Here is a 25,007-nt window from a genome sequence, read left to right as displayed (position 1 = left end):
GAGAGAGAGAGAGAGAGAGAGAGGAGAGAGAGCACGCCGGCATGTGTGCGGCCAAGCACCCTGGGGAGGAGGGGCAGCGCTGACAGAGCCGCCTTGTCCTCCGGCCCCTGCACAGGCTTGTTTTCTTCACAAGCTATTAATGTCGCTGTAGCTTCAAACGCCGGGTGACCTTTAAATGCCGAGCCTCCTGCTCCCGCCCAAGGCTCGGAAACGGCTTAATGGATACTCAGCCCCAACGGTCACAGCTGCTGGGACGACAACAAAGCCTGCCTCATTCCCAGAGCCCCCAGAACTGCAGGGCAGCTACACCTGTGCCATTCCCTAACCCTGGCGCAGCAACCGGAGCAAGAGGCCAGGTTGGACATGGGGGAAGGGGAGAGGGAAACCGGTGGGGAAAACACTGTTGCCACGCCCTGTTGTGTGACCACGGTTGGCCCCTTACCTCTCTGTTAGTCATCTCTTTTTCACCTGTTAAACACGAGGATTTTTCTTTTTTAAAGCGCTGGAGGGTGTAAGAAGAAAGGGGCGGGGGAGTGGAGAGTAAAGGGTGTGTCCTGTAGCGATGGCTCAGCAGTTAAGTGAGTTTGCTGCTCTCGCAGAGAGGACCGGAGTTCAGTTCCCAGCATCCCAGCTGGCTCCACAACCACTTGAAACTCCAGTTCCAAGGGAACTAAAAATCTTCCTCTGGTCTCTGTGGGCACCTGCATAAACATGGTATACACACAGGTGCACATACACACAAAGAAAAATAAATTTAAAGGAAAAAAAAAAGACTCCCAAACTCTTTGCTACGAAGAGTCATGGTTTCCGCTAGACAGCTAGCAGGATGAGAAGGAAAGCCATACCCAGGGCTACCACACGGCACAACTCCACTACATCTTCCCTCCCTTGCATCAACACAAGTGACCAAGTCTGTAGCCACATGTGTATGAGGATGAGGCACCAGGGCAAAGGACTCCAAAGGAAGATCCCTCCCGCTGTGGGCCAGCTCGCGCGCGCGCTCTCTCTCTCTCTCTCTCTCTCTCTCTCTCTCTCTCTCTCTCTCTCTCTCTCTCTCTCATATGGAAGGGAGGGACTACCCTAGATCAGCTGTCGCCACCTACCCCAGGCTTCCTCTTTGTCACTGGATGAGGAGCATGTGGAACATCTGGTCTACCTGCAATAGTCTTAAGGGACTCATTTCTTCCCTAGGAACCGTAGGGCAAATCTGGCCCTAGATCCTCAGCCAGCCCTTAAGACACCATCCTTCATCCCTGCCCTGACACTTAGCAGCCATAAAAGGCGCCCTGAGGAGTCCACCCCTCTTCCAACTGTGGATGAAGCTCTGCAGGCATTCATAACACAACCAATCCCTATGTTAAGCTCATGGGTGGCTTATATCTGGAAGCCCAGGAGGAATGCTAAATGGGCTCACACAGGGAAAACCCGGGATCAAAACAGAAAACAAGAGTTTATATGTGGGGGTGGGTGTACGTCTTTAATCCTTGTACAAAGGGGCAAAGGCAGAAGGCTTTCTGTGAGTTCAAGGCCACCCTGGGCTACATAGTAAAATCCTGTCTCATAAATAAGTAAATAAATAAAGCCAGTGAAGTGGCTCAGGGGGTACAGGCACCTGCCACCACCCCTAACATCCTAAGTCCCATCTCCAGGATCCACATGGTAGAAGTGAACTAATTTCTGCAGGTTGTCCTCTGGCCTTCATATGTCTGGTTGGGTGAGCTTAAGCACACATACATACTGTAAAAATAAATTCAAGGTAATAACAGATACTATTTTTTTTTTAAGACCAAGTGTCATAGTTCACACCCTGCAATCCCAACACTAAGGTTGAATCAGGCAGACCTCTGTGAGTTCAAGGCCAGCCTGACCTACATAGTGAGTTCCAGGCCAGCTGGGGCTACATAGTGAGACCTGTCTCCAACACATGATAACGGCATCGTAGCCACAATGACTGATATCCACCGCCTGAGCCTCTTTCCTCTCACCAGGCACCGTGGCAAAGGGCCTCTTGTGTATCAATGTTCTTCATGCTTTCTGCAGCCCTAAGCAGTAAATGCTTCCCCCGCCCTCTCCGACACTATAGACAGAAGAGTGAGCTACAGAGGGTGAAACACTTGCTCAAGGTCACATGGCTAAGTGGCCAAGCTGAAATCTGAACCCAAGCTGTCTGATCCCAGATTCAACACAACATCCGTCAGGCTGGAGAGCCACCCTGTTCCCTGGCACAGCATACAGAATGGGCAGAGAGGGAGCCCGCAGCAAGATCTCCAGATTGGAGGCAACACTGAATTCTAGGGTGCAGACTAACCCTGGAGATGCTGAGGAGTGCTGGAGAGGGGACTTCCAGTTATGAAATGGTGTTCAAGGGACGATGGGGCTGAAGGTAAAGATGCTTCCAGAAGAACCGGAAAGCTCACAAAAACCAGTTTTCTTACCAAGTTCCTAGTCCCCTTCCCACCAAAGCTGTCAAGTTGCCCGAGTAACAGACTGTTTAGCACCAAAACCTGGGCGGGTTAGGGAATATTTCCACAACAGTTTTTCTCTCTATCAACAAATGCTGCCAACTCAGCCAACAGTTCAACTTTGGGCTGAGGAGATGAAACCTCATTGGGTGGAGAGGGGCTGCTCCCCACTCCACCCCAGGGACTGGCAGGAACATGTACGTGCCTGGGACCAAGTGAAACTGTCCAGACCCAGACCTGGAGAAGGGGCCACCAGCAGCTCAGGTGCAGGGCCAGGAAGCTGGTCCCGCTCCAGGAATGAGCTCATGTTGGCCTAGGCCCAACAGTTTGAATAGAGGGGCCTGCAAGGTCTACAGATGAGCTCTGGAGTCTGGGGAGCGCAGGGGCTCTCTCTCGACAGTTAGTCCTCTACAACTGAGCATGCCTGGAAAAATCTAGACCAGGCAGTGTAAGAGCAGGTGGGGGAATGCTCGGTTCAGGACAGCAGATGAGAGCCTAAGGAATGAAAGGTCCCGACCCATGCCTCTACTTAATCAATACACTGATTCGATCTGCACTCCCACCCACTGATTCATGAATTCCACCTCTATGGAGTGCTCCTATACTTCAGTTTGGACTTGGACAGAAAGCTGAGCCTCGTGTTCATGGGACAGCGGATGATCAGAACTACTAGAAATGTCCTCCAGTAGGAGGTCAGTGAACTATACATGCTCTGTCTGCATGTACACCTGCATGCCAGAAGAAGGTGTCAGATCCCATTACAGATGGTTGTGAGCCACCCTGTGGTTACTGGGACTTGAACTCTGGGACCTCTGGAAGAGCTCGTGCTCTTAACCACTGAGCTATCTCTCCAGCCCCTCAACGTGTCTCTTTTTTGCTTGAGACTTAGAGGAGCAAGGAGACCACCCGTGAGTTTAGTCGTGACACTGTAGCGTCCAATGGAAGGGACTGAGGATGGTAATGTCTGCACACGTGTATGGAGAGGGTCAGAGGGCTCTTAAGGTTTTGTGTACTTTCAAAATGTTCGTCCATGTTCATTTATTGATTTGAAAATAGGCATACAGCCCCAAGAACATCAAAAGACTAGCAGTACTGGTGATTTTCTCCATGCATTTTGAGTATGTATATTATCCACAATGGCCATCAGTTGTTTATTTTGATGCTGGAATTGAACCCAGGACCTAGGGCCTGATAAGTGTGTGCTCTGTCAGTGAGCCACAATTCGGGCCCCTTGAGCAGCTTCTTTGATAATTATGATACAAGTACCTATGAGTACACGCTATGGATACTTGTTCATCGTCTGTCATGTATCATCTTATCAAGTCACCATACTGAAACCACCACTCTACCCATTTTATAGATGAGGACACTGAAGCTCAGAGAGGTTAACTGACTCACATAGAATCACATAGCAACAGAATCAGAATCTGAATCAACAGTCTGACCCCAAAGTCCATGTTTTGCTGTCTCTAGCCTGCTACATAAACTGAGGATGATCTTAAAGTCACCCTGCCTTCGCCTCCTAAATGCTGGGATCATAGGCTGTGCTGCCATGCCCATTTTATGCAGGGCTGGGGATGACTGACCTTCCTTCATGGTAAGACGAGCGCTCTACCAGTTGAGCTGCTCTATCTACCTCCCCATACAGTCCGTCTCTGTAAATAAAACAACAGCATAAGAATAAGAATAAGAAGATGGCAAGGATAGAAAAAGTCTCAAGAAGAAAGCCAGTCCAGAGCAGGTTGGCCTTTAAGAATGGCAGGCATAAAGCTGGGCATGGCGGTGCACACCTTTAATCCCATCACTTGGGAGGCAAAGGCAGGCAGATCTCTGAGTTCAAGGACAGCTGGTCTACAGAGAAAGTACCGGGACAGCCAGGGCTATACAGAGAAACACTGTCTCAAAACAAAAACAAAATAGACAAAAACCAACCAACCAACCAAACAAACAAACAAAAAACCTGGCAGCTTTAGACTCCCCACCAGCCCTATCAGCTGGGAATGCTTGGGCAAACTCTCTTCTGGCACAGCTTGGGCTCCCCACTCCCAGCATGCATTTCCTCTCTGCCCCAACCTTGGTTAGAGACCTGCTCATTCCTAGTAGAGGACAACAAGGGGGAAAATGAAGGCTCAGTGGACAGTGAGTGTCCCTGTCCTAAGCATTGTGGAGACAGGACCTGGGTTTGAGGGCCTGATGTGGTTGGTGGTGCCTGTGTTGAGCTGGAATAGAAGACCAAAGAACGTGGGTGTGGCAGATCCTGTTTCTGCAGTTGTCTAGGTGGCTCACATCTCTCAGCACATCTGCAAAACCAGGAGACCTACACCTCTTAGGTGGGTCTTCCGAGGGGCACTCACAGTGTAGGGCTGGCATAAGCCCTGCATACACCAAAACTACCCAGCAGGGGCAGAGTCAGGGACAGCTTGTGATCGTTGGGCCCAATCCAGCCTTGCAGAGGAACTATATGAAGCATAGAAGCCCCAGGATGCGGGATCCTGCAGCCCTTAGGAGCTGGACCCACAGTCCCTCTGCCCAGACCTGGACCTCAGAGAAGTTGGTAAGGTGAGAGTAACTCGAATATTATTATCCCAGCCTGGGTGGCCCAGCCTTTCTGCCATTAAGACAGGAGATTGTCTCCCAGGGAGCTTGCCCTCTAGGGAAGGATTTTCAGGCTCTAGGAGACAATCTACATGCTCAGAAACACTGCTTAGGCAGCTCAGGAATGACAGGCTAGGCTGAAGAACAGGGGTGGCTGGCCCATGGCTGAACTTCAAAGGAACGGGCAGCAGCTGTAGTAGAGAGGGACACACACACACACACACACACACCAGCCAGGACACTGTCAGAAATTCCACCCAGAGAGGCCCAGCACAGATGGCTGATGGGATTGTTTAGAGAACAAGCCAGCCACTTCCCCAGCCACTCGCTGTTCCCTGCTCTCCTTGGTCCTCCACCCTGACTCCACTGACACTCCTCCCTCCACAGTTTAGTAGTTGTAGGGCTTCTGTTCTACAGTTGGGAGCACCCAGCATCCCTTCCCGTCAGATATTCTCAGTCACCTCATCACATACACACTCTGAAGTTCCTGTGGTCACAAAGAGAGTGGCAACCTCATGTGATCACTTCTAGAAGGTACAACTGGCCAAAGGTCAGAGAGTTGTAACTAAACAGACGGGATGCAAAAAAAAAAAAAACAACAAAACAAACAAACAAACAAAAAACAAAACAGAGATAGGATGCAGATCCTTAGCATCCCGAGCCAGGGCTCTCTCCCTGAACACACTCCGGCTCCCTCCAACATACAGCTCACAGGCCCATGTGTGCTAATAGGCTCTTGCTCATTGCCACACTCAGCAATGTAATTAAGCCGTGCCACATGCCTATTCCAGGCCAACCGTCCCAGACGGGCACCCTCTTCAGGGTTTTTTCCGAGACCCACTTGACCCAGCTACCCAGTCTGCTTCTCTGCTTCTCTCCTCACCCAGCCCTGAGGCTGGTTTGAAATTATACACACATATACCCAGAGGTATCACTAGCTAGTCTACTTCCTGATGCTCTCTCTGCATGGCTTTCCCTTCACCAGACTGATGGCAGAGCCACCCGAGGCTTCAGAATCCCCCAGGAACCCGTTCCCCAACTGCCATCTGTGTCTGTCCATGTTTATAGCATCGGTGGGGTCAGGCTGACCTGACAGGGTAGAACCGGCAGAAGCAGGCAGTGGCCTGCCAGCCAAGGCTCTGCTTACTGACAGCCTACAAGCCCAGCCCCTGGCAGGATGGTAGGGAAGGGCCTAGGGCCAGCTGAGCTTGTCGTTCTAGCTCTCAAAATTGATAGTCAAGAGAAGGGGCAGGCACCCCTGGAGTCTCTCAATCAGTCTCCTTGGCTTCCCAGGAGCCTTGATCTCTTCTACTTCCAGAAAATGAAGAGCAACAGTCTCTGTTTGGTCAGACCACTGAAAACCCCTAGGATGCACAGGTGAGGGTGGGGATCAGGGCCAGGGAAAGACACCATGTGCTAGGGATCGCCCACAGTGACACCTCTGCAGAAGGTCACTGCTTCTCAGTTGTCAGAGTCAGAAGGACCAGGACATTTTTGTCACAGAACAAGAACCTCCCCCCCTCCCCCACCCCCCACCCCCCGTCTCTCTACTGGATCAGTCAGTAAAATGCATACGTATGAAGCAGAAGCCTGCCCTCACTCAACGCCCAGTAATTACTTAGCACCCAGAACCTGTTAGTGGATGCCTGCTTGGGAGACCTTCCTTAAACATCCCGCCCTGGGATCCTCATGACGTTGCATCTCACTCTAGCCATTTTATAGATGTGGACACTGAGTCAGGTGCATGCTACAAGTTGTCTAGAACTTGGCCAACTCTAACCAGCCTTATTTCACAGGGCAGAAAAGAGACTTCAGAGTCTCCTACCACTCTGGTCACCTGCATTCTGCTTTAAAACCAGGCAAGAGGCTGGTGCTAGGACTCAGTCAATCGAATGCTCACCTAGTACGCATGGATCTCCAAGGCCCCAAGCTTAAGCTTCAGTACTTCATGACACAGGCATGGCGATACATTGCCTATACTACCAATAGTACAGAAATGGAGGCAGGAGGGTTTAAAAGTTCAAAATTATCCTTAGCTACATATAGCACTTCAAGGCCAGCCTGGCCTACATAAGACCTTGTGTCAAAACCAGCTAAATACGTAAGTAAAGCTTGGCTCTGCCCCTCCGGCTCTCGCCTTCTGAACGGACTGCATCTCAAGGCCTCAAGGAATGCATAAGTGCCTTCCGACAGCCTGGCAAGCACATGCTTTCTGCATTCTGGTAGCATCTGCAGAGCGTATGGCACTCACTGTCATCAGATGTCCCCGGAGCCTTGCTAAGAACACATTCTCCACTGCCATTAAATCACAAGTTCTGGGAGTGTGTGTCCAGGGAACCTGCATCTTCACAACTCCCAGTCATTCTGATCCATGGTCACGTGGGACCGCCTTCTTAAAGGGTGATGCAGTTTGGAGACCTGAGTTCCAGTTTTAGCCCCGTCATTAAGTAGCCAAGTAAGTGGCCTTGGGCAAGTCTATTTACCTTTTAGACATCCTGTGAAAATGGTCAGGGAAGACCACGTGAGCTCTGAGAGTCCTTGCATCCCCATGCATCTCTGAGGGCCCAGATGGCTCGCATGTGTATGGAGTGAGTGTTGAGGATTATTAGGTCAACATACATTGAAGGCTCATTACAAAGAGTTCCTGTCTGGTTGATTTAGGAAAATCTGCAGAAACAGCTTATCTCTGGCTCCAAGCCCTAAACAAATGGCTTTTGGATTATCCACACCCTCTCCCTCCTCCCCAGAACATCTATTTTCTCCATTCCAGCTCCAGCCCAGAGCCAACCAGGGTTCTGTAAACATTGGGTCTCTGCACACCTGGGCTTAATCAACAGTCATCAAACAAAAGCGCTGCCAAATATCTTCCACAAGCCCCAACTTGCCCAGGCTCTGTCTCTCCTGGGAAGCAGCAGCCTGGGGTGTGTGGACATGAATTTCCTCTTAGCACAGGACAAAACCAAGGTGCAGAGAATACAAATGAGTTGCAAGGTTATCCAGACATTAGAGAGTCAGCATGAGGAACAGCCAGCAGCTGTGTTAGAACCTTCCAGAAGCAGTAAGACATCCCTTGGTCCTCGAATCGCTTCATAATCACCAATAAAATAGGATGGGTGGCTCATGCCCTTAATCCCAGCACTCAAGGCAGAGGCAGACCTCCATGAGTTCAAGGCCAGCCTCATCTAAGTAGAGAGTTCTAGGCCAGCACAGGCTACGTGGTGAGGCCCTGTCTCAAACAAAGAAACAACAGCAAGGAAACACCCACAATATGGGGGCTGTGTTGATGGCTGAGCTGGTAAAGTGGTGGTCGTCCAAGCATGAGGAGTGACTTTGATCCCCAGAACCCAATTTCTGTAGCCAGGCATAATGACTCACATCTTCAATCCCAGCACTTGGGAGGCAGAGACAGGTAAATCTCTGTGAAAGTTTCAAGACACCAAAGCTACATAGAGACCCTGCCTCAAAAAAATGTGTAGTATTTGATTATAATCCTCATACCTGGCTAGGTAGATCCCTGGGGCTCACTGGCTAGCCTAGAATACTTAGTGAGTTCCAGTCCAATGAAAAACAGAATAAAACAAAATGACACTTTACATTGTCCCCTAGCTTCCATGTGCATGAACACACACACACACACACACACACACACACAAAGGAGAGATATAGCACTGTATTCAGCTAGTGATCAAACACTGCTTGATGATGAACACTTTTCAAACCTCTGTGTCCTTAACAGAGTGGCTGTAGGGATCTATAGAGCTGGGTGAGGAGCAGAGGGTGCCCTAAGTGTGTGAAATTATAAGGGGATGTGAGCTGTTAACAAGAATCAACCATGTCAAGGACCAAAGCCTCAGACTTATGGGAAACTGGCAAAGCTGTCCCCGGAGACTCAGAGGGCAAAGCTGTCCTCTGGTCCAAGTGGGAATGTATGTTGATAGTGTATGCAAAAAGTGTCTGCCATAGCTTTCTCCGCATGCTGCCTACTAAGGGCCTGAAAACTGAGCCCCTGCAGAGACTGCTCCTACCAAGATTAGTCTCCTTGATTCAGTGCTATACCATAAATCCCCACCTCCTTGATTCAGATAGAAGCAATAACCCTGCCTCCTGTTCAACTGCACATAACAAACATGCTGAGCTTCCTGGGTGTTGTAGTTCTCCATCAGAGAGCACGGTCCACCATGGGGCTGAATTCAGATCCATACTATACTGCTTTCATCTGTGGTGAGCCTGTGCAAGCAAAATAATTAAAGCAGAAAGGGACTGCAAGGAAGGTTCGAGTGTAAGGAGCGTATGCTGCTCTTACAGAGGATCTGAGTTCAGTTCCCTGCACCTACATCAGATGGTTTACAACAGCCTGCAACTCCAAGTCCAGGTGACCCAACATCTCTGGCTTCAGGCACCTATAATCCTGTGCACATACCCGTAGGCAGACATAATTTTTTAAAAAAAAAAAATTAAGTAATCTTTAAAAATTTGTCTAAAGGGCTGGGCTGGAGATGGCTCAGCGGGTAAGAGCACTGACCGCTCTTCTAAAGGTCCTGAGTTCAAATCCCAGCAACCACATGGTGGCTCACAACCACCTGTAATGTGATCTGACAGCCCTCTTCTGGTGTGTCTGAAGACAGCTACAGTGAATTACACCAGAGCGAGTGGGGCTGGAGCAAGTGGGGACAGAGCGAGCAGGCCAGCAGAGGTCCTGAGTTCAATTCTCAGCAGCCACACACATGATGGCTCACAGCCATCTGTACAGCTACAGTGTACTCATACACATAAAATAAATAAAATAAATCTTAAAAAAAAAAAAAAAAAACTTGTCTAAAGGGAAGAACAAATAGGAATGGAAACCCAACTTTCACAGTGAGGAAACCCAACTTTCCACAGTATAATCTATGGATTATACCAAAATCTGCTGAGCTTGTCATTTAAGGACTCTAAAGTAAGTCACTTCCATTCTCACCTTGCTGACTGCCCTCCATGACTGTGTTGCATGTCACTTAATAGTTGGAAAAACTAGAAGAAAGTCCATGAGCCTTTGCATCAGCCAGGCTCAAGGCTAGCCACAGGAACTCTTCACAGTAACCCTAAACATTGGGAACTGTTATTTGCACGTAGGGAACTGAGGTACACAGTAGGGAAACTGAGGTACACGATAATTCTCTAAGGTCTCACAGCCAGGGAGCAACCAGGTCAGGTTTAAAATACTTAAGATAACAAAACCCTGTATCTCTGCCTCAGGCAAATGGGACACTGGCAGAGGAGGGCTGGACACAAGAAGTGACCTGGCAAGAGTGTTCCCACCAGTCCTCCTGGAGTAGAAGCTAGACTGGATGACATTGAGTGTGTAGCTCCAGCAGGAGAGCAGGGGACAGGGTTGGGGGAGGGGGTGGATGAGAAAAGGATCCCAGCTCATCAGCGAGCACTTCTGCCTTGGTGATCCCAAACTCTGGTGTCAGAAGCAGGGCCTTCCTGCTTAGGTCTGGAATCTCCTCACATATTACTAACACAGGCGCATTCCACCCCGCTGCCAGTGCAAGTCTGGCCAGGCAAGAGGAAGTAGCCACACTTGAAAATCATTAACGTGCAGGCCTAAGCCGAGGGCCTTTTGTTCTTGAGCAAGGACTGTATACCATTTTACTTTCAGAAAATAGGAGCTAGGAGGGTGTGGCATGTTCAGAGTTGCACAACCAAAACACAGAATCCCTGTGGAAGTTGGCAGAGACAGGCCACCTTTAGAACACAGGCAGGCCTGGCATGGTGGCATACACTGCTAATCACAGCCCTGGAACAGCAAAGAGAGCCATAAGGACCAGGAGTCTAAGGCCAGCTTGAGCTATATTGTGAAATCCCATCAGGAAAGCCAAGGGCAAGGAGTGCAGTAGCTGTGTGAGAAGGCTTGTCTAGCGTGTACATTGTTTGCAGTTCTGGCTTTGATCCCCGCACTGACAAAACAAGAAAAAAAAAAAAAAAGACAAGTAAGCCACAGGTCCCAGTACATATAAAGCGGGTATCAGGATGGCACAAGTGTATACAGACCAGGCCAACTCCAAAACTTTTTAAGTCAGAGAGGCTTCGGTAGAGGGTAGAAGCAGGGTTTTATGTCAGGGAGGTCAAGCCAGACTTACAAGGAAGATTCTGGAAGCAGTATTATGAAGAAGCCAGCATCTGAGAGTTAGAGGATATCTCCTCAGCCGTCTATCTGAGGGGAGGCTGCTTGCCTGTCTACCAGCATTCCTAAAGAAGGCTAGTGTCACATCCCACCCCTTCCTGTTCTCAGATGAGAGAAAAACATCCACAAAAGTCCTCACAGGCATCGGTAGCCCTGGAACTGCAACTGAGGCAGCTTGCTAGTGCTACAGCTATTCTCCAGAGTCAGACTTCCACCGGGTGTGCTGGTAAATGCCTGTGAGCCCTACTTTTGGAAGATGCAGGCAGGAGGATCAAGAGGTCAAGGTCACTCTCAGCTACAAATCAAGTTTCAGGCTAGCCTGGGCTGTTTGTTTAATACCTTGACTTGAAGAAGGAGGAGGAGGAGGAGGAGGAGGAGGAGGAAGAGGAAGAGGAAGAAGAAAGGAAGGAGGAAGAAGAAAAAGAGGGAAGAAGAAATGAAGGGGGAGGATGGGAAGAGTAGGAGGAGGAAGAAGGTGAAGAAAAAGAAGAAATACAAGGAAAAGAAGAAATAGAAGAAGAAGGAGGAGGAGGAGGAGGAAGAGATGCACAAGAAGCACAAGAAGGAGAAGAAGAAGAAGGAGGAGGAGGAGGAGGAGGAGAAGAAGGAGGAGGAGGAAGAGGAGAAGAAGAAGAAGGAGAAGAAGAAGGAGGAGAAGAAGAAGAAGAAGAAGAAGAAGAAGAAGAAGAAGAAGAAGCAGCACAAGCAAGAGGCACCTGCCACCAAGCCTCCCAGCCTGAGTTCAATCCTGGGAACTTGAGCATGCTGCAAGGAAAGAAAGCTAGCCAACTCCCTACTCCCAAAAGCTGTGCTCTGACCAAGCATGTGCCAGAGCACATCCTTACCCTCCTGCTCTCCTCACGCCACCCCCTCCCTGCAGCCAGGGAGCACACAACAAAACCTACAGAATCACATCACAGCCACCGGCCCTGGTTGGAAAGACATGAGATGTAGTAAATTCTGAGGAAGGAGGAAGGGAGGGGAGGAATGGGGTTACTAGGGAACCATGGGGAGAAAACCATGGGGAGAAAAATCTGTTCTTACAAAAGCAATCTAAACAATAAGAAGACATGCTTCGTGTGGGGCATGGTGGTGCATACTTCTAATCATGCTAGATATAGCAAGTTCGAGGTCAGCCTGGATTACATGAAATCCTGTCTCAGGCAGACTTTGAGCCGGCACCATAAATGCTTAAACCATGACTGGTCACAGGCCCTAGGGAATGGCCACCCATCTGCCCACCCCCCACTCCACCTTGCCAGGTTCCCAGAAGGTGAAGTCTTCATTCTACCTCTGCCTACACCTCATCAGAGCTTAATCCTGAAGTCCTGAAGGAAAGTAAGAGTGAGACTCCCTGCCTCTGTCAATGACAAAACAAAAAGCTCTCTAGGGCGCCACCCTTCTTTGAGGGTCTCCGCTCTCTTAGATAGCACCCACTCTTTTCATCCGTCCTCATCCTCCTACCCTGCTCCCCGGAATCTACAGTGTGGCAACCAAAGACAGACAATGATCAGTAGGCTTGTTTAGGGACGCTGTTCCTTGGGCACTCTGGACGCCCAGAGTGTGAGCAGGCCACCCACCAGGTCCCATTCACCCCCTCACCCCCCCTCAAAGCGGCTGTGTTTGTAAAGGGCTTTCCGGGGCAGGAAGCAATAAACAGAGTCAAGGGGCCAAGACACAGGGGCTGATTACACCGTTTATGGATTTTCCAGGCCTCTGTGTCCTCTCTCCCAGCAGCTGCCCCGGGCTCTGCCGAGAAAGGTGCTGGCAAAAGACTGGGGCCTTGGCTTCCCCGGTGGCTTTTTGCCAGGCCTAAATAGGTCTTGCTGAGCATGTGAAGGGACTAGGGGTTTTGGGGCCCTTCCAAGCTATCACAGTGAATACCCTTCCCTCCAATACTGCTAGAGCCTGGTGTGGACAGCTTCACACACACTTGTGTTTGTGTGCACTGGAACGTATATGCACCACCACCATCCCCAGCCTGCTGTGCTCCTCCCCACTCAGGCTGAGTTCCTTGCTAAAGTGAAACCTGGTATTCCCAGAGGGGAAGTGGCCTGACCTGTCTGTCAACCTCCTATGGCCAGGTGGGTGGCCCTCCAGCAGAGAGGGAGCTCACAGCTCTGCTTATTAGGGCAACAGGGGGGAACAATTTAGGCAAAGCTGAGACTGTGGGAAAGTGGCTCTGGGATCCTGGCTTCCAGTCCAAGGCTTAACTGACACTTCATTCTCCACACAGGCTGCAATCCGGAGAGCATGTGCAAACAGAGAAATCACCCACTTCTTATCTCTCAGTGGCAGCAAGTAACAAAAGCAACGGTACAAGGCCACCACCTTGATTTCTTTTTAGTTTATTCATTAATTTTTGTTTGTTTTTTGAGACAGGGTTTATTTGTATAACAGCCCTGGCTGTCCTGGAACTCTCTTTGTAGATCAGGCTAGCCTCAAACTCAAAAAGATCACCTGCCTCTACCTCGATTGAGTACTGGGAATAAAGGCATGTACCACGATTTTTTAGTTTTAATATAGATTCCTCAGGTAGCCCAGGCTGGCTTCAAACTTGTTGTGCAGCTGAAGGTAACCTCAACGGCTCCTTGAACTGATCTTCCTCCTTCCACTGCGTGAGAGCTGGGATCACAGATGTGTATGCACCATCACACCAAGCTCCTTATGTTATTTCTATAGTTTAAAAAGATTTTAAAATATTAAACGCAGTATTAGTAGGGATATAAAATGGTTCAGCATGCCAAAATAATTGCTAGAGCCTCAAAAAGTGGAAAACAGAATCCTCATATGATCTGGTCATTCTGCTCATGGGTATCCCTACGAAAGAGTTGAAACTGGGGTACAAACGGGTCATTACACCAGTATTGATAGAAGCATTGCCCAAGATAGCCTACGGGGGAAACAACTCAAGTGTCCATCAAATGAATAAACAAAGGGTAGCACACACGCACATGCACACACAACGCACATGCGCGTGCTCGTGCGCACGCGCACACACACACAAACACACAACAATGGAACATTACTCAACTAGAGAGAGATTCTGATATATCCTATAATATGAATGAGCCATGAACCTTGAAAATATGTTAAATTAAGTAAGCCAGACCTGAAGGACAAACAGTATATGGTTTGACTCCCATGAGATGCCCAGAACAGGCAAGCTCAGAGGTTTTCCAGGTCTTGGGGACTGGGGAGTTATCTACTGCACACAGAGTTGCTCTTTGGATAATGATTAAGTTCTGTGAATGGACAGCATTGATGATTGCACAACAGAGGGAATGCACTAAATGCCATAGAGCTGTGCCTTAGAAAACGGTTACGGGGCTGGGGGTGTAGCTCAGTGGGCAGAGTGCATGCCACATGCATGTAGCCCTGCAATGATACACACCTGTCATCTCACTGCACAGGAGGATCAGAGGTTCTAGGTCATCCTCAGCTGTATTGTAAGTTTGGGGCCAGCCTAGGCTACATGAGAACTAACTCAACAACAAACAAACAAACAAACAAGGGACCAAAGTGACATCTGGGTGGATAAAGGTACTTGTCAAGGCTGTCTATTCGAGTTTGATCCTAGGATCCATATAACAGAAGGAGAACTGATCTTGTAAGCTGTCCTCTAACCTCTACACCCTTTTGGGGGCACACACACACTGAATCAACATAATTTAATTTTTAAGGTTAAAAGATAACACTTATGTTATGTATATTTTATATACCCAGAGAATGAGGTATAGGCTTTAAAGGACTGGAAAGCAGGAGCACAGGGGAGCACGACTTGGGACATTCAGACAGCAATCAGCACACAGGAAATCCTAGCTAACACAGAGGGGCTCTGTCGCCATCTGCTCAGAGTGGGCTGGGATACAATGGCACTCCTGTTGATGAGGAGTCTTCCCATGGCCTGCAGAGTCCTACATGCCACCGGACCGGGGGAGGCAGAAGCGTGTGCAGGGTTACTTCCTGGACATTCAGGATTGATGGGATGTGATATCCTGGGAGATTTTAAGTTTGTATGCAAGAAAAGGAGGCATGTATCTGGGAGCCTTGGACAGAGGGAGGATCTGGTATAGGAAGTAAAGGGCCAACAGTCTGGCCTGAGAGAGCAAGGGGCATCTACCCAGAGGCTGCTGTGACAGGCACAGGCCACTCACTCAGAGGGCAAGGATGGCAGCATGCTTCCAGGCTCTAGGCATGGGAAAGTGGGGGTGGAGACTAAGAGAAAAGACCCATCTGGTAAATACAGATGCTCCTTGCGGCTGGAGCCGCATCCTGATAAACCTACCTTCCAGACACCATAGTGCTATCTGCCTTGAATGAGCTCTGAATACTTATGTTAGCCTACAGCTGGGCGAAGAAATCTGACACAAAGCCTGCTTTATACTGAGTGCTGAGAAGCCTGTGTGACGTGTTGAATGCCACACTGAAAGTGAGACACAGACCTGCTGCATGAGTACACACATTCATTCCATCATGAACTTGAAAAGTCCAAGGTAGAACCATCAAAAGCAGGCTCACCTGAACCCCATGCATCCCTACCCACTTGCCCCACACCCATCTTGCTCAAAAAAACACATACGTCAGGCTGGAGAGATGGTTCAGCAGTTAAGAGCACTGCCTGGGGCTGGAGAGATGGCTCAGTGGTGAAGAGCACCGACTGCTCTACTGAAGGTCGTGAGTTCAAATCCCAGCAACCACATGGTGGCTCACAACCATCTGTAATGAGATCTGACACCCTCTTCTGATGCTATCTGAAGACAGCAACAGTGTCTTAGATACAATTATAAATAAATCTTTAAGCTGGAGCAAGCGGGGCTAACCGGAGCGAGCCGAGGTCCTAAAGTCAAATTCCTGGCAACCACATGATGGCTCACAATCATCAGTACAGCTACAGTGAACTCTATATACATAAAAAAAACAAAACAAAAAACAAAACAAAACAAAAACCTCCATATGTCTATAAAACATGGGGGTGTCTTGCAGAAGATCAAAATCTCTCTTACTTAAGGCCAAAACCTTGGATCCACAATCAGGAATGGTAGCAAAGAGCCAGCAGGGCTAAGCAGGGCTAAGCACTCTCAAGGCTGGGCCGCACACAAGCGCACCACCCGTCGCCGATCATAAATGGATGCTGGTTCCTCTTTCCTAGAGAGGATGTGTAAGGGAGCCTGGGCTTGCCTGAATGGGATGCCACCGCTCTGAGGCCTGGGACTGCCCAAGGCACACTTGCTGGAGCACAGCTTCCTGCTTGCTTATCTCTGTCACACAAAGGCAAGAAGAAGTAGGGTGGAGGTAGGGGCACTTGTGGTCAATGGCAGCTCTGCTTCACCCAAGATAAGATTTCAACAGTGAACTTTTATAAAATGACATGGCATCTAAAGTGTCCTGTTGCCAGGTAGCATTTGTTCTTGTGTGTGTGTGTGTGTGTGTGTGTGTGTGTGTGTGTGTGTGCACGCGCACACAGGCGCACATGCATGTGTAAGCGTGCATAAGGGGAGGGCAAACAGTTTTGAAAGATTTCTGGCATGACCCAATGGTCTTCTAAGAAACCCACTTCTAGAACTTTCCTTGACAAAAAGGTAGTCACTACTCATGTGTGGCAATAGACATTTTTATTTAAATTTAAATTAAACGAGATCCAACCTGCACTTCCTCGGTGCACAAACATACATTCTTGTGTATGTATATGTGTGTTATTGTGTGGGATTCACATGTGTGTACATGCCTGGGGGGTATGTGATTGTGGGGGAGCTCATATGTGTGCACATGCCTGGGGTGTGATTATGGGGGGGCTCACATGTGTGCACACGCATGGGGAGGCCCATGGCTGATGTCACCTGCTTCTTTGTACACTCTCCACCTTACATAGTATAGTAAGTTCTCTCACTGGAACCCACAGCTTGCTAGCTCTGCTAGTCAGTCTACCCAGGCAGCGCACACACACTGGGGATCCCATGTCTCTGCCTCCCAGGCTCTGAGATTTCTACCCTCCTAGCTGAGAAGTCTGGTTCTCACACTGCCCCAACAACCCTGTAGATAACGGCCATCATGGTGAACAGTACAAACATTAGGGCATTTCCACTGGGTGTTCCGTCAGGCAGCCCTGCTCTAGAACCCAGAGAAAATTCCAACTCCTGGACAAAAGCCTCGATTTATTCTACCTGCAAGTGATCTATCCCAATTATCAGGACAGACAGAGGACTATGGCTGGTCATCGACAAAAGAGGAGGCTTCTGTGTCCTTCCACCACTGGTGATCCTGCCTCATCCTAGATCAAAGCTTGGGCAGCCTCCTAGGGAACCTTCCACCTAGGCAGAGGGAAGCAGAAGCCAGAGGAAGTGTGAGACTCAGAAAAACGCTGTCCAGCTAGCCTTAGATAGGCGGGTGTGGGGGAGATGCTTTAGCCTTAGGTAGGTGGGTGTGGGGGACATGTCTTAGTGCCACCAAGATCCCCCCACTGTCCCTCTCCTGGGAGTGTCTGGACATGGCTCTGCCTTTTCCAGTGCAATGGAAAGGAAAGAGAAAATGAAAAGTTGGGGCAGGAGGATGACTGTGGGGTATGTGCTTAAGAAAGATCACACCACCCACCCAACGAACCTATGATCAGGAGAGGTAAATGAACATAAAGAGGTTTTTAACAACTCTATGTTAAACTTTATGTTTCAAACTCTCTGTATGTTGTTCTACATTTTGACCAGAGAAGAAGAAGGGAGAGGGAGACTGAAGGAAATGGGAGGGGGTGATTGAGCCTCTTCCATCCATGCAAAGCACATATGCACACACCTATCATCATCATCATCATCATCACCACCACCACCACCACCACCAGCACCAGCACCACTACCACCACTACGCTGCCTGGGTAGACTGACTAGCAGAGCTAGCAAGCTGTGGGTTCCAGTGAGAGAACTTACTATACTATGTAAGGTGGAGAGTGTACAAAGAAGCAGGTGACATCAGCCATGGGCCTCCCCATGCGTGTGCACACATGTGAGCCCCCCCATAATCACACCCCAGCACCACCACCACCAGCACCACCACCATTATCATCATCATCATCCTTCAGTGGTCTACACCCCAGCCGCCATTACCGCCCTCATTTAACCAGCCTCCTAGAGAACTTCTCCATTTGAGTCAATGCACAGCCCTCAGACAGCACCTTTGCTCCCCACCTGGTCTCAGCTTAGCCCTGAAAGTCAACCCAGCTGACCAATAAATTTGCATATTTCATGCTGGCAACAGATTGGGGGTTGAGGCTGAAGAGACACCACACTAAATGTTGGAACAAGAGAAGACAGAGACCCCGTGAGTCTGGCTCTGTTCATGGATCCTGAGCGGGCTTCTTCTTCATTTCACTTTTTCTGGAGGTTGTAAATCGAGGCAGGATCTCAAGTAGCCCACTGAGATTTCATGAACTCCCTATGCCATTGAGACTTTTGGTCCTCCTGCCTCCACTTTCCAAGTGCTCATATCAGAGGCCTGTACTACAGACAGTCAGTTTACATCCTGAGCCAGCAAGCTGTGGGTCCCAGTGAGAGAACTTACTATAATATGTAAGGTGGAGAGTGCACAAGGGTCAAACCCAAGGCTTTGTGCATGCTAGGCAAGCTCTGAGCTACATCCCAGCCCTCAACTTTAAAGACAATGTACATGTGCCATGGAATGAATGCATGTGGCTGTCAGAGAACAACTTGGGTTAGTCTGTTTCCTACCACTATGTGGGTTGGAGGAGTTGAACTCACGTTGTCAGGCTTGGTGGCAACACCTTCTGAGCTCTCGCCAGCCTGTGAGCCAACTTGCCAGCCCCTCAACCTTTCAAAAGTTAAACAGATACAGAAAACTGCAAAAACATATATAAGCACCAGGCGGTGGTGGCGCACGCCTTTAGTCCCAGTACTTGGGAGGCAGAGGCAGGTGGATTTCTGAGTTCAAGGCCAGCCTGGTCTACAGAGTGAGTTCCAGGACAGCCAGGGCTACACAGAGAAACCCTGTCTCAAAAAACCAACCCCCCCCCCCAAAAATATATATGCATAATGAATTATCATACAGCAAACACCTTATACCCACGTCGGGAAACACAACTGCGTGAGCTGAAGAAACGGCTCAGCAGTCAAGAGCACGGGCTCTTGGTTCAATTCCCAGCACCCACACAGTGGCTCACAGCTAACTATGTGTAACTCCAATCCTAGGAGATCCAACGCCTTCTTCTGACTTCTTTGGGTTCTCTATGCACGTGGTACATAGACACATACATGCCGGCAAAGTACCCTTACACACAAAGCAAAAATAAATAAATAAATGTTAAAGAAAGAGAGAGAGAGAGAGAGAGAGAGCGCAGAATGGCGGCTACTCATGAGCCCTCTGCATGCACCGCCCCTTGGCGGCTGACTTCTCTGCGTTTGTCCGTCCAGGGTGCAGCCCAGGGCAGAGCACTTTATTCTGTTAGTATATCCTTTCCTGTGAGGAAGGTATAGGGAGAGAACTTGTTGCTCTGCCTATTTGTTTGTTTGCTTATGTGCTTGCTTGACACAGGGTCACCTTTAGCCCAGGCTAGCTTTTCACTCCATATATAGTTAGACTTGTCTTGAACTCACAGTCCTCCTGTCTCTGCCGTGCCAGTGCTGGGATTACCATGAAGTGGGTGCCAGCACGGCCGAATCCCTTCCTTGCTTTTTTGTTGTTGTTTTGTTTTGTTTTGTTTTGTTTTTTTGGGTTTTTTGTTTTAATTTTATGTACTTATGTATGTATGTATGTATTTATTTATTTATTTTTGGTTTTTCGAGACAGAGTTTCTCTGTGTAGCCCTGGTTGTCCTGGAACTCAGACTGTAGACCAGGCTGGCCTCAAACTCAGAAATCTGCCTGCCTCTGCCTCCCAAGTGCTGGGATTAAATGTGTGCGCCACCACACCTGGCTATTTATTTATTTTTTATTAGATATTTTCTTTATTTACATTTCAAATGATATCCCCTTTCCTGGTTCCCCTCCAGAAAAAAAAATCCCTATTTCCCACCCCCCCTTTGCTTGTTTTTAAGTCCATTTTAATTTGCTGCTTCTCCTCCATCTCTTTTTGTCCTTACAATTTGTCTGTGGAAGAGGCTTCCTGCTGACCCTCTAAGTAGGGTAGTCCCTATCCTACCCTACCCCTCCCTGAGTCTGCAGTTCATGAAACCTTCCTGGGTTTGATCCCCAGCACCAACACAAAAATACCTAGCCAAAGAAATGTGGTAAATAAAGTAATATGTAAATAACATTTAAAATGCATTAGGAAAAAAAAATCCCCCCCCTTTTTTTTTAACAGAGACCAAGCGTTACAGAACATGAGTTACAGCAGAAGTCTACAGAAAACACTCTGAACAATCCTCCCAAATGTAGCCACCCCCAGCCCCTGAGCCCCAGCACACACACACACACACACACACACACATACACATACACACAGACACACAAACACACACACACATACACACATACACACACACACACACCCAGCCCCTGAGACTGACACACACACACACACACACCCAGCCCCTGAGACTGACACACACATACACACACACACATACACATACACACACACACACACCCTGGCCTAGCCTGAGACGCAGGTGTGGGTATCCATCAGTAAGCACTTACAGTAGCGGTCATACCGTCATGTAACCATAGTGAGGGCTTGGCCGCAGGCCGTGGACTCCATTGTTCCTCAGCTAAGCCACCTTGCACCAGGGGACAGGATTTATGAGCAAACATTATCAGAACAGATGTCCAGGCAAACAGGCAAAGCAAACAGGAACAATGGCTGGGGCAACACAGGCTTGGGTCTCACTAAAAAGAGAGGAGAAAACCCTGACTCCCAACCAAAAGTCTGAAGATGTCTAAGAGTAGACAGGGCCCCACTTCTTCACGCATCTGGGGCTTCAGAACCTTAGGCCTTCTGCCAAGCAAGATTTTAAGAAGGCCAAAGAGACCACATTCTGGGAGACAGGTTGGTTTCTCCTAGACCTTGGACAACTATCAATTTTTGTGACTGAGTTTCACTATCTGCTAATATTTATTACTAAGAAAACAAATAGTAAAGGCAAAAGGACAAGATTAAAACACAAACGCCCAGGACAGCCAGGGCTATACAGAGAAACCCTGTCTCGAAAAACCAAAAAAAAAAAAAAAACCCACAAACGCCAGGCATGGTGGATGGTGGTGCACGCTGGAATGGTGGTGCACACCGGAATGGTGGTGCACGCTGGAATGGCGGTGCACGCCGGAATCCTAGCACTTAGCCCAGGTAGGGCTGGAGAGACAACTCAGTAGTTAAGAGCACACATTGCTCCTGATGAGGATCAGAGTTTGGTTTCCAGAACGCATATGGTGACTCATAACCATGGGTAACTCCAGTTCCAGGGGATCCAGTGCCTATTCTGTGGGCACCAGGCCCACATATGGTGCATATATATGCGCTTAGGCACACACACACATACATAGAAAATAAATAAACTGTACGAACACAAGTTTGAGGCTGGCTTGGGACTCTCAAAACAAAACAGAAGTCTGAGGACAGCCTGGTCTACAGAGCAAGTTCTAGGACAGCCAGGGCTACACAGACAAACCCAGCCTCCAAAATCAAAATAAATAAACAAACAAAGCTGAAGAAATGGCTCAGTGCTTAAGGCACTGTTCTCTCAGAGGAATCAGGTTTGATTCCCAGCACCCACATGGTATCTCACAGCTATCTATAACTCCAGTCCCAGGAGATCCACTGCCCTCTTCTGACGTCCACTGGCACCAGATGTACCAACAGCTAAGGTAGGAGCATCCTGGCCAGCTCAAAATCAACCTAGGCTACATGGTGACTTACAGGCTAACCTGGGCTACAGACTGAACCCCAACCTCAAAACAAATAAACAAGCAAACAAACAAAGATAACAATGCCCCAAAAGTAGACAGACAAACAAACAAAACTCCAAGGGACTAGGGTAGGAACCCTTATCATCACAGGCCTCCCTGGCACACTGATGCCAACTAGAAAGGTAGTCAGAATGTCCTACAAACACTCATCCCTGCCTTGAAGGCCCCAAGTAACTCACAGAAGCCTAGGGGATATTCCAGGCTATGCTAGCTCTTAGCCTAGAGAGCAGCAGAGGGGTGAGGCCCCTCTTGGCCCTTCTAGGTGTCTGAAGATGTCTCTTAGCCCAAGGGGCTTTACTCAGAAGACGCTGAAAAGAAAAAAAAAGAAGAGAAGCAGAAGGAGGAGGAGGAGGAGGAGGAGGAGGAGGAGGAGGAAGAGGAGGAGGAGGAGGAGGAAAAGCAGGAGGTCTCCACAGCATAAAAGGCAGGAAATAAAATCTCCACAGATTCTGCTGGCGTAATTGAAAATGGACCATATGCCAGGCACTTGGCAAGGTGCATCTCGCAGTCTTTATTTGATTTCCACAACAGCCCGATGAGGCAGCTACTGTTCTCCTTGTTTAACCAACAGGAAACTCAGACACTGGGAGGAGAGAGACCAGGGAGGCAGCCCTCAAACACTGGGTGTGTTTGGCCAAGGCTGAGGAGAGATTTCCCCGGTCTTTGAGGAAAGCCTGAAGGATACTCGCTCTTTATTATCTCTCTTTCTAAAGACGGAACAAAATAAAAAGGGATTTAGGTTAGACTCCAGAAGAGATGTTAGAGGGTCAAGTTTACTCCTCAGGATAGACCTGGGAAAGCCGCAGCTTCAAGTGGCCACTCGGCAGGCCAAGGGTAACTTAATCTTTACCACAGACCCCATCTAGAGGTCTCTTCAGGCAACATGGCCCCACCTCCAGTCTCAAGGGAGGCTTTTGAACAATGCAAAATCCCAGGTCACATGCATCTTTTGCTAAACTTAACAAGCAGATGGTCTGAGAGGTTAGATACTAAAAGGAAGTCTCTCTCTCTCTCTCAATAAATAAGGCAGGGTTTGCCAATTTAATCACCACTAGGACTGCATTCAAGTTGGCACCTGATTTCCTACTAAAAGCAGACCCTACTAGGGCACCTGTTGGATAGGGAGTGGTGTTCACCACACTCACACAGAGAAGACAGGCAGGCAAGCAGCTCAAGCAGAAAGCTCACAACTTCCTTCAGGAGCCCCTTCCAGCCTGCTGCCTGCCCCTGCCTGAAACACTGGAGGATTCTAAGGACACAAAGCAGACCTGGGGTATCCAAAAGCATTGAGCTTTGGCCTGGAACAGAAGGCCTTTGACAGGTTGTCATCAGCAGGGAAGACAGAACACCCTGGAAGAGCAGGGGAAGGAAGGGCGTGGGGGGGGGGCGGGGAATAGGTTTTTTTCATCAAGATGCTCCTTGGAGATAGGCTCCGGTTTTGGGGGGAAGTTATTTAAATAGCATGAGCTTTCTCATGACTGCTTTGTCAAATGCAGTTTGTTAGGCTCCCGTTTTTTAATGTCCCTGGTTTGAACCAAACGTGGACTTTACTATGGATCCTAGAACAGAGGACAATAGCTGCACACCCAGATGTGGTTTTCTTTAGGGTAAATGCAGCTCTGCTAACCAAAAGCCGGACTTTCTCCCCAATTCTAAGCTTCTCCAATCTCTTAGACGCCAAGGCCTATAAAGGTCAAAGGCCTTGCCTCCAAGGTCACACCAAAGAAGCAGAGCTAGCGCCAGCAAGCTGACCCCTACTCAGGATCCTGCCCCAGGTGGCCAGCAGCTGCCTCTGAGAATAGAGAGCCTGGGGGGTTGGGGCGAGGGCATTTATGAGTCACGGCATACCCTACAGCGTCCCGATGGTCCCATGAGGCGAAAGGGAGACTGTGTGGACCCGGCTGCAGCCACACTGTGGTTGGTGGGGATGCTTGACTAGAAGACTAATCCCAGCCCCGCTCCCCAGGCCACTACAGGGCCCCCTGTCAGTTGCTGTGATGAGTTCACCTCCCCCTTTGATCCCAAAGAGGAGAGGGGGTGGAGGAGCATTGATTCACCCAAAGCAAAAGCAACACAAAGGCTGCACCTGTTTCCATGGAGACGCGATTGACTAAGCAAAGGAACAAAACACGGAGCAAGAAACACAAGCCCATCACCACCTTCCGGGCCAGCGTGATCGATGTTGGCGGGCCAGTGCCTCCACAGGAAGACAGCGGAAGGATGAAAGGTGATCGGCAGATCTGGAAGCACATGGGGAGCCCTTTCAGTTGGCCCTCCCTGGGCCCCCGGGCAAACACACTGCCTGCCCATCCCTGACTCCTGAGAGAAAAACCTGAACAGAAATCCCAAGTGAGAGATTCCTCTCCTCACAAAGGAATTCTTTGCTTGACAAAGGAATTCCTGGAAACGTCGAGGCAAAAAGGTTGGGAGGCAGACGCTTTTTGTCTGCCTCACGACTAACTTCTGAGGAATGGGGAGAGACTGAGGGAGTAACTTCCAGTAGCAAGTTTATAAGCAAAGACAGCAAAATATCCACGGATGGAGGTAAGAAGGAGGGCACAGGCCCTGCTTATAAAACATCCGTTGGGAGAGGCCCACGTAGTACCAGAGGACATTACAGAAACAAGGGAACAAAAAACAAGAGCCGCAGCAGCAGGTGTCTGAGGATCCTGAGGGCGTGTGGATGCTCACTCTTCAAGCTGTTATAGTTAGATGAAGAGGGAAAGTGGGAAGCAGGCGTCATCTCTGCTTGGACCCTGACAAGAAGCCTGAGATACCCTCAAAATGTGAGGGTTGAAAGAAAGCTGCCAGGTGTATGTTCAGCAGATCGCAGTCATTAGAGTCCTTAGCTTGTTGTTCCTCCCCCTGCCTCCCTTCTCC

At 49.1% G+C, this 25,007-nt stretch overlaps 1 protein-coding gene and 1 long non-coding RNA gene across 3 annotated transcripts in view; one reads left to right on the top strand and one right to left on the bottom strand.

Moving 5' to 3' along the window:
* LOC116077038 overlaps positions 1-13,668 on the top strand; it is a 13,914-nt gene extending 246 nt beyond the window's left edge. Inside the window, exons 2-3 of the long non-coding RNA XR_004113159.1 lie at positions 116-356; positions 13,460-13,668. This is a non-coding gene — a long non-coding RNA (uncharacterized LOC116077038). The remainder of the gene's footprint in view (positions 1-115; positions 357-13,459) is intronic.
* The window catches only part of Cuedc1 (CUE domain containing 1), a 97,448-nt gene that overhangs the window by 31,020 nt on the left and 41,421 nt on the right, over positions 1-25,007 (bottom strand). The gene's annotated exons all lie outside the window — the stretch shown is intronic.

The sequence above is a fragment of the Mastomys coucha genome, unplaced genomic scaffold, assembly GCF_008632895.1.
Source record: "Mastomys coucha isolate ucsf_1 unplaced genomic scaffold, UCSF_Mcou_1 pScaffold5, whole genome shotgun sequence".
Lineage (NCBI taxonomy): Eukaryota > Metazoa > Chordata > Mammalia > Rodentia > Muridae > Mastomys > Mastomys coucha.
The sequence above is the reverse complement of the archived record's forward strand: the minus strand, read 5'-3'. Positions and strand labels throughout refer to the sequence as shown.